Below are 8,168 nucleotides of genomic sequence, written 5' to 3'. Positions count from 1 at the left end.
AACTTTTATTTTGAGAATATGGAGGAAATAACATAAAATTGGGTCAAATGTGAAAAGGCAAAGTCATTGTAACTATAAATAGCCCTTATTAACCTTATCGCAGGGCGTCAAGCACGAGACGCTCCGTTGTTTTAATCAACAACAACACAACATGCATTTTAAGACCATTTTCCCTGCTGGAGCGGGGGTTAGCCGTGCGGTCCCCATGACAATCTTCTCCATTTTGCCCTATTTTCTGCATCTCTCCTTGTTAATCACCTTGCCCGCATTTCTTCTTCCACCATCTTTAGCCAAGTCTTTCTCAGTCTTCCCCATCCTCTACTTCCTTCTACATTCATTTCCATCACTCTTCTCAACCAGTCACTTTCATCCTTCCTCAACACATGACCAAACTCAACACATGTTTTAATCGCTTCTGCATTTCTTTATTTACCATTATTCAGTGTCTGTCCAGGCCATAACCTTCTTACTTATTGAGCTTTTGTCATAAAATCTTCAACAAACTTTTATTTTGAGAATATGTAAGCAATAATATAAAATTGTGTCAAATGTGAAAAGGCAAAGTCCTTGTAACTATAAATAGCCCTTATTAACCCCATCGCAGGGCATCAAGCACGAGACGGCCCGTTTTTTTAATCGCTTCTGCGTTTCTTTATTTACAATTATTCAGTGTATGTTGAGGCCATAACCTTCTTACTAATTGAGCTTTTTCATCAAATTTTCAACAAACTTTTATCATGAGAATATGGAGGAAATAATATAAAATTGGGTCAAATGTGAAAAGGCAAAGCCATAGTAACTATAAATAGCCCTTATTAGCCCCATCACAGCCCTTCAAGCATGAAGCGCCCCGTTTATCGCTTCTGCGTTTCTTTATTTACCATTATTCAGTGTATGTTGAGGCCATAACCTTCTTACTAATTGAGCTTTTGTAATCAAATTTTCAACAAACTTTTATCATGAGAATATGGAGGAAATAATATAAAATTGGGTCAAATGTGAAAAGGCAAAGCCATAGTAACTATAAATAGCCGTTATTAGCCCCATCGCAGCCCTTCAAGCATGAAGCGCCCCGTTTATCGCTTCTGCGTTTCTTTATTTACCATTATTCAGTGTCTGTCGAGGCCATAACCTTCTTACTAATTGAGCTTTTGTCATAAAATTTTCAACAAACTTTTATTATGAGAATATTGAGGAAATAATATAAAATTGGGTCAAATGTGAAAGTGCAAAGTCATAGTAACTATAAATAACCCTTATTAACCCTATCGCAGGGCGTCAAGCACGAGACGCTCCGTTTTTTAAATCGCTTCTGTTTCTTTATTTACCATTATTCAGTGTCTGTCCAGGCCATAACCTTGTTACTAATTGAGCTTTTGTTATCAAATTTTCAACGAACTTTTATTTTGAGAATATGGAGGAAATAATACAAAATTGGGTCAAATGTGAAAAGGCAAAGTCATAGTAACTATAAATAACCCTTATTAACCTCATCGCAGGGGCGTCAAGCACGAGACGCTCCGTTTTTTTAATCGCTTCTGTGTTTCTTTATTTACCATTATTCAGTGTCTGTCCAGGCCATAACCTTCTTACTAATTGAGCTTTTGTCATAGAAGCTTCAACAAATCTTCATTATGAGTATATGGACAACACAAATTAATAAAATGTATATTTTTTTTTTTTACTGTCGTTTTCATCAAGTTTAATTTGAGTACAAAGCGGACGTGGATGGGCTTTCCATTTTGAGATGCCCTCTAGTTTTGGTTTGGAAAACTGCAATTTGTCATTTCACTTATTTATTTATTGCAGGCTCTAAGGCTTGTAGTGGAGCTGCCACACACACATCTCACACAGATGGACATACAGACAAATACACAGGACACAGCACTGGACTGTCAGACGACACAAACACAACTCCTGAGCTTGGGGGATGTCCCGTCACTTCCCGAGGCACACTGTTTACCATCGACGTCACAAAAATGTCGCCTGATTTCTCACCACACTCAGCTGCACTCAGCATCATCATCACAAAACAAGAAGCTGATACTCTCAGTCCACCGGCTTTTGGATGGTTATCTCTCTCAAAAACAAACAAACACACAAACACACTGTGCCTATGCTAACAAGAAACAAGACAAGAAGAGCCTCACAAATATCGTACACAAGCCAAATTACCAATATGGTTGCCATAGCAACATAATTCAAAACAATCACAGCCATGATCTAATCAGGCTGAGATAATGCCATGAGAAATATATTTGTGTAAAATGAAAGCTAAATCTGGAACGGTTTTTGAAATATCGTGTACACAATTAGCCATGTTACCGAGATGGTTGCCATGGTGACATAATTAATCCAATAACAGCCGTGATCTAATCAGGTTCAGATAATGTCATGAGGAATCTATATCTGCAATATGAAAACTAAATGTTCAACGGCTTGGGTTTTTTGAAATATCGCATACATAAAAGTACATGGACAAATGAACGGTAGGTCAGACGGATGGAGCACATTTTAACTTTTATATCTTCTTTCCTGTCTACAATTCAGAAGCGTAGTTTGCAGTTCGATGGATGCCAAAACATGATGGGCACGTGGGCAGACACCCGGTGATAACTTTTTGAATTCACCTTTATTACCTCTCATGAAATTAATTAACACTAGCAACGGTACCCGCCCTACGGGCGGGGCTTCAATTGGAAAGCCCAAATGAAAAGGCAAAATATCAGAAATTGAAGGCTTTTTTTAATTTTAAACGATTCATATAAACATCCGTTGAATCATATCACACGCAAATCATCAAAATCTAAACAGTACATGGCGCCCATTTTGAAAAAAGATTGAATTCTGCAAAACGGAAGCGGCCGCTTCACGTCTTTCTCAGTCGCACGTTTATGTGTGAAGAGTGCGCGCCGAATCTGAAACACGGAAGCGGCTGCTACACCTGTTTCTCAGTCGCTTTGCGCACGCTGCCATGTTACTTCGGAGCCGCACGTTTATATAGGAAGAGTTCGTCAGGAGTCGATCTACTCTCACCTGGTACGTAGAATAAATAGTATTTGTAGAATTTCAACAAAAGCCACATCACTGTTCATATCGGTAAATATTATTCCATCATGTTTGCAAAAACTGGAAAATTGGAAAACTTGGAAAACTCGGAAAAACAATAGAGTCAATTTTACTCCCAGGGGTCCCAGGAATACCCACCCAAAATATCGTTGCGATCAGTTGAGCCGTTTTTGCGGTACCTTTGAACGGACGGATGGACATTTGGTGAATAATATAGTAAGATGACAGAATTCTGACCCCCTCCCTCATCGCTTCCTTCTCTTCCCTCCTTTTACTCCCATCTCCTCCAAACTTTACTCCATTATCTTTGCACTATGCTTAAACTCTCCTACACCCCTACACTATCACCGAATAACTCCTTTCTCAATTTAGGGTCCCCTATCCCTTGTGCGTACACAATAACTTGAGGGTCTTGATGCCAGTTTGACAATACATCCTCAAGTTTGGGAACATAAAAAAGTCAACGCAGGCATATTATATGACTGCCCAATATGACTAAAAGAGAAAGAGCAGCAAAACAAAAGTGTCAGAACACTTCTATTAAAAAAAATTTAAAAAAATTGCAGTGTTGTCATGCTCATGGGGCGCTGGCAGGATGTCCTATAGGCAAACATTGTCCTATAGGCAAACCATCGAGCATAACACGTGCCAATAAACTGCTTCTGCAGCACCAGAGGTTTACCAAGATGGCGGCTGTCCGAAGGAAGTAGCGTATAGCTGGTAAAGAGTATGGTACATCTTGTCTCATCTCGGGGCAAATAGGGGAGATGACACATAAACCACCTGCAGGCTGCAGGACAACGGTATTGGTAGATATCAGGGTACTACTTTTACATGAATTAGGGGTTAATGGGGTAAAGGCAGCAATCCTTCTTAAAGGAGGTGGCCTTTGCATTCGTTAACCTGTGGGTTAACAAATTCGTTAACCACCTATTTAATTTTTAGTCCCCCGATCAGGGTTACGTGAAGCCATAGGAGCAGGAGTTGGATGTCCATGCAGGAACGTGGCACATATTGACCCGATCAGGATTACGTGAAGCCATGGGAGCAGGAGTGCGATGGCGATGTCGGCAGCTGGCACATATTGACCGATCAGAGGTACGTGAAGCCATGGGAGCAGGAGTGGGATGGCCATGTCGGCAACTGGCACATGTTGCCCCGATCAGAGGTATGTGAAGCCATGGGAGCAGGAGTGCGATGGCGATGTCGGCAGCTGGCACATATTGACCCGATAAGAGGTACGTGAAGCAATGGGAGCAGGAGTGGGATGGCCATGTCGGCAGCTGGCACATATTGACCCGATCAGAGGTACGTGAAGCCATGGGAGCAGGAGTTGGATGGCATTGTCGGCAGATGGCACATATTGACCCGATCAGAGGTACGTGAAGCCATGGGAGCAGGAGTGGGATGGCATTGTCGGCAGCTGGCACATATTGACCCGATCAGAGGTACGTGAAGCCATGGGAGCAGGAGTTGGATGTCCATGCAGGAAGCTGGCACAATTGGCACATATTGCCCTGATCAGAGGTACGTGAAGCCATGAGAGCAGGAGTGGGATGTCCATGCAGGAAGCTGGCACATATTGCCCCGATCAGAGGTACATGAAGCCATGGGAGCAGGAGTGGGATGGTATTGTCGGCAACCGGTACATATTGACCCGATCAGAGGTACGTGAAGCCATGGGAGCAGGAGTGGGATGTCCATGCAGGAAGCTGGCACATATTGCCCCGATCAGAGGTACGTGAAGCCATGGGAGCAGGAGTGGGATGGCATTGTCGGCAGCTGGCACATATTGACCCGATCAGAGGTACGTGAAGCCATGGGAGCAGGAGTTGGATCGCATTGTCGGCAGCTGGCACATATTGCCCCGATTAGAGGTACGTGAAGCCATGGGAGCAGGAGTGGGATGGCGATGTCGGCAGCTGGCACATATTGCCCCGATCAGAGGTACGTAAAGCCATGGGAGCAGGAGTGGGATGGCATTGTCGGCAGCTGGCACATATTGACCCAATCAGAGGTACGTGAAGCCATGGGAGCAGGAGTTGGATGGCATTGTCGGCAGCTGGTACATATTGCCCCGATCAGAGGTACGTAAAGCCATGGGAGCAGGAGTGGGATGGCGATGTCGGCAGCTGGCACATATTGCCCCGATCAGAGGTACGTAAAGCCATGGGAGCAGGAGTGGGATGGCATTGTCGGCAGCTGGCACATATTGCCCCGATCAGAGGTACGTGAAGCCATGTGAGCAGGAGTGGGATGGCGATGTCGGCAGCTGGCACATATTGCCCCTATCAGAGGTACGTAAAGCCATGGGATCAGGAGTGGGATGTCCATGCCGGAAGCTAGCACATATTTCCCCGATCAGAGGTACGTGGAGCCGTGGGAGCAGGAGTGGGATGGCATTGTCGGCAGCTGGCACATATTGCCCCGATCAGAGGTACGTGAAGCCATGGGAGCAGGAGTGGGATGGCGATGTCGGCAGCTGGCACATATTGCCCCGATCAGAGGTATGTAAAGCCATGGGAGCAGGAATGGGATGGCATTGTCGGCAGCTGGCACATATTGCAGACAGAGGATTCTCTTCTTCGTCAGAGGATTCTCTTCGGAGAACTATAGCGAGGATGACCCATTTAATATCGACACTGCCCAGAAGAAGGCAATGGCAAACCACTTCCATAGATGATCAGAAATCTAGGAGAAAAAAGCTATAGAGCAGCATGATAAGCCATGGCCTCCCCCATCCCCTTTTTAACTCCAATTTTACTCCCATGTAGGTTTTAGAGTACCCAAATTGCTATTGGGGAAAACCAAAGTACTTTCATCAGCAGGCCTGTACGTTAAGAAGGGAGTGAATCAAACCTGCAAGGAAATCTATTTGCTGAGATTGGCGGAACTGGAAGTCAAACTCTCAGCTTCTCAAACGTTCATAAGATTGGGACATGTAATGCAAGGTCAATGAATCAGGGAAGGTTAGGTGTAATAAATAGAGATTTTTTTTGTATACATAGTCGAGGCTCATGTAAGAGCTAATACATAAAACACATAAAAAATATAAACAGAAACAAACATAAAACATAAAATAAAGGGAGCGGGAGACAATAGGGGGAGAGAGAGGGAAGCACAACAACAGTAGAGAACAGGGACATCGGCAGATCTCTCTGTCTTCCTCCCACATTCAGTTTTCTTGCGATGACAGAAAGTCCTCCAGATTTGCTTCATCACTGACTTCCTGTGGTTCCCTGAATTCTTCTTCATCTCCGATCTGGAGAGTTGAATCTACAAGCTGAGCCACCTCCTGGATAGTATCGGGCTCCTCTCGATTTAGAGGAATGAACCAAACCAACCAGTAATCATCTACCAGCTCATAAATAGCACGAGTGAGATCCTGAAACTTGTGACTCCTCAATGCTCCGGCGGAATCCTCCATCATAGAATAAAGATCTGGGTCAAGAAATCTCTCAACCTCCTTTTGTGCAGCAGGGCTCCGGAGGTCCATCTTGGTCATGATGTTCACTTTAGGTACTTCCAAAGAAACCATGGTGGAAAGTGCAGCCAAAACTCCCGAGAGAAACTTGAAGGACTCGACAATCAACTGGGAGTCCAGCAGGAAGACTACACAAATATGAAAGTCCCAGTTCTGCAGCCAGCCAATCAGCTGCGTCATTAAAAGGGACAATGAGATGGAGACATAGGGTGGTCCACAATTTTTTTTGTTTTGAAATGTCATGTTCTCACCATCCAGAACTGTTCCAATACCTAAAGAAACACTGCTGGTGAAATAAAAATGAAATTGAATAATATGTATGGGTAGCTCATGGTAATCAAAGTTTCCCTATATGGTCTTACACTAACGTCTTACATTACCATGGACACTGAAACAGTTTCTGATTGACGCATACTTTTACAGGAATTTTAAGTTGAGTTATGAATACCCTGCAATGCAGTTATGAATACCCTGAATACCCCGGTAATGTAAGACGTTCGTGTAAGACCATATGGGGAAAATTTGATGACCATGAGCTACCCATACATATTATTCAATTTCATTTTTATTTCACCAGCAGTGTTTCTTTAGGTATTGGAACAGTTCTGGACGGTGAGAACATGACATTTCAAAAAACAAAAATTGTCTCCATTGGAGAGGACAATAACTGAAATTTTTGGGGAAAGTGAACTCAGATGTACCGTTTTTGGGGCAGTTTCAATCTTACGATTACGAAGTATTATTTTATGGTCAGGGAACCTTTAAAATCAATGGAGTGGCAGCGATTTGCAATAACAAGATGGCAGGGTCAGCACTGAGATACAACATTGTCAATGATAGGTTAATATCAGTGAGGTTAAAAGGCCATCCAGTGAACACCACCATCACATAGATATGTGCTCCAACCTCTACAGCAGATGAAGAAAATATGGAGGAGTTTTATTGAAAATTGCAGGTAGACCAGATGCATAAAGGAGAGGGTTTAATTATTACAGGAGACTGGAATCTAAACATAGGGGCAATACCCCTGGTACTCACCTGGTAGCATAAACAGCATACTGCACTGATGAAAGGTATTTTAAACCAATTTCAATACTTGCTAGAAGACATGGCAGCATGTAGAATCATACTAACATAATCATAAGACTTTAAACAAACAAACAAAAACAACCTATTTTGGGGTCAACCCCCCCCCCTCCCCCCCAACCACCCTCCCACCCCATGTACTTCCTTAGACCCAATTTTTCCAATGTCCTGAACAAATATTGGTACATCACGTATGATGAAGGTTGTGGTGAAGTTTCATCAAAACTGTATGTGTAGGTTCTGAGAAAAAAGCAAGTACCTATTTTGGGGGGCAAACCTCCCCCCCCCCTCCTCCCCCATTGACTACCATAGACCCCGATTTTTTAAATGCCAGGAACAAACTTTGGTACAACACGGGTGATTAAGGTTGTGGTGAAGTTTCATCAGAATTGCATGTGTAGTTTCTGAGAAGAAAGCAAATACCTATTTTGGGGGGAAACCCTCCCCCTCCCCCCCCACCCCCCCCCCCATAGAACCACAAAGGGGCAGATTTTTTTTAATGCTGTGAAAAAGCTTGGGTACATCACGG

This window comes from Myxine glutinosa, chromosome 2, assembly GCF_964187855.1.
Source record: "Myxine glutinosa chromosome 2, kmMyxGlut1.1, whole genome shotgun sequence".
Taxonomy (NCBI): Eukaryota; Metazoa; Chordata; class Myxini; order Myxiniformes; family Myxinidae; genus Myxine; species Myxine glutinosa.
The sequence above is the reverse complement of the archived record's forward strand: the minus strand, read 5'-3'. Positions refer to the sequence as shown.